The sequence below is a fragment of the Tupaia chinensis genome, unplaced genomic scaffold, assembly GCF_000334495.1.
Source record: "Tupaia chinensis unplaced genomic scaffold, TupChi_1.0 Scaffold000075_1, whole genome shotgun sequence".
Lineage (NCBI taxonomy): Eukaryota > Metazoa > Chordata > Mammalia > Scandentia > Tupaiidae > Tupaia > Tupaia belangeri.
In genome coordinates, this window is record NW_006159535.1 from 3,875,595 (window position 1) to 3,877,624 (window position 2,030).

The following is a 2,030-nucleotide window of genomic DNA, read 5'->3' on the forward strand; positions in this document are numbered from 1 at the left end:
TTTCCATTTATTTTGACATTGAATCAAATTCTATTTTATGTTATTATTTAAGTGTTTCATTTGTATGAATATTTGTCAGTTATATTGTGTACTTCCTAAGTATGAGAACCCTTTTTTATGCAGTCATTTGCCCTATAGCGCAGTATTATTCAGGTACTTAATGGGTAATACATGCTGAATAATTTAAAAATGATCGCAAAGCTTAAGGATTATATTTGAGACTGTTGATCTTTAAACCTAAAGTCTAAAGACAGACTGTTAATTGCTTTTTTTTTTTTTTTTTGAGAGGTTTTTGCTATAGGGCGCGTGCACTCACCAGACAGAGCAGACAGAGAGAGACAGAGAGACAGAAAGTGAGAAATCACCCCCCAGGGGGAATGGTTACGCCACAATCCCTTCTCCTCCATTCTCCTCTCAGGATCTTGGGCACGCATGTACACGTCCCCGGCGTGTTTTAAGTCACCGGGTCCGAGACTCGAACCGTGGTCGACTATGTGGGAGTCCAGCGACATAGCCATTACACTAACTGCTGGTCTCTTAATTGCTTTTTTCACCCAGAAATCTTTCTAAGGAAAACAGCTAACTGTATTCTGGGCTTCTGCCAAAGAGGTATGTCCTATAAAGAGACAGGTGTGCATTTTATATGTCTTGATACTGTTTTTTCCAGCTATAGTTATTTGGGTTTAGGAGGGGATACCTGATTCAAGAGAAGCCTAACCCATAGACTGACCATTAGTCTACTTATATCCTTGTTCATAAAAGTTATTTTTACCTAATCTGATTAGTTTTAGGAAAGTGAATGATTTAGTAGTAAAGAACTGTACTAATGGAATTTCATGAAGTTGAATTAGTTTGTGTTCAGTTGAATTTTGTACCAACTGAAGTTGTAAGGAAGTAAGAAAGAAAGTATATAAGGCAAATAAGCTTGCTGAAAGAGAGATCAGAGCAATAAAAATATAGGTACCTTATATATCAACTGGCTTCACTGAATTAGCTATTTAGTTTTTTTTTCTTTTGGAGAAGTTTTTGCTATAGGGTGCATACACTCACCAGAAAGACAGAGAGAGACAGAAAGACAGAAAGTGAGAAATCATCGCCCAGGGGGAAGGGCCACACTTCAATCCCTTCTCCTCCATTCTCCTCTCAGGACCTTGGGCACCCAAGCACACACGATTGGCAAGAGTTTAAGCCACCGGGTCTGGGACTCGAACCAGGGTCGACTACAAGGGAGTTCAGTAACATAGCCATTACACCAACTGCTGGTCCCACTATTTAATTTTTTTATGTATTTAATTTTTTCTAGTCAACTTTTATTGCCATGCACATATTTCATAGAAAAAGAATGTAGCAAATGGATCAAGATTGCACAGAAAAAAAATAATCCAGATTCATGCATGTGGCTCTGTTACATCTGGGAGCAGCACTGTCTTCCATTAGGCACAGCAGCTGCACTTCTCCAACATCCGTTTGCAGATGCAGCCCTGGGCACACTTGGCACAGCCCATAGGGCAACAGGAGCAGCAGCTCTTCTTGCAGGAGGTACACTTGAACACTGCATTTTCAGCAGCCAGCTCAGGTGCAGGGGCCACCAGTGTTGCAAGAGCAATTGGGGTCCATGGCAAGATGAGGGAAGTCAGAGGTTCAAAACAACATGTGAAGAAGCACTTGCTATGGGAAGTATGAATTAGGTATTTTAAAATCATGCAAAAGAAAAAATTAAGTAAATAAAATTTCATGCTTAACAAAATAGAAATGACATATTGATCTAAAGTACTACCATGCCTGTTTTGTGAATCATCTTCTGTGATCCCATTGTGGATTCATTTTTAGGCTTTATTAGGGTTGATCTATTTTCTCTTATTCTGTGCTGGGGCACATAGTCCCGGGTACAAACCCTACTAGATGTTTAACTCAAAATCCAGGGTGTTTTATAAAGGTTCATTTTACTTGACAGCTCTTAAAATACAGTCTTCTCAACATTGTGTGACTACTGAAATATCTGGTTTGATCTTTCACTTTCTAGTTGCTGT

At 39.3% G+C, this 2,030-nt stretch overlaps 1 pseudogene; it reads right to left on the minus strand.

Moving 5' to 3' along the window:
• Positions 1–1,291: 1,291 nt before the first annotated feature.
• LOC102487195 (metallothionein-1E pseudogene) lies at positions 1,292–1,617 on the minus strand (annotated as a pseudogene).
• Positions 1,618–2,030: the final 413 nt, after the last annotated feature.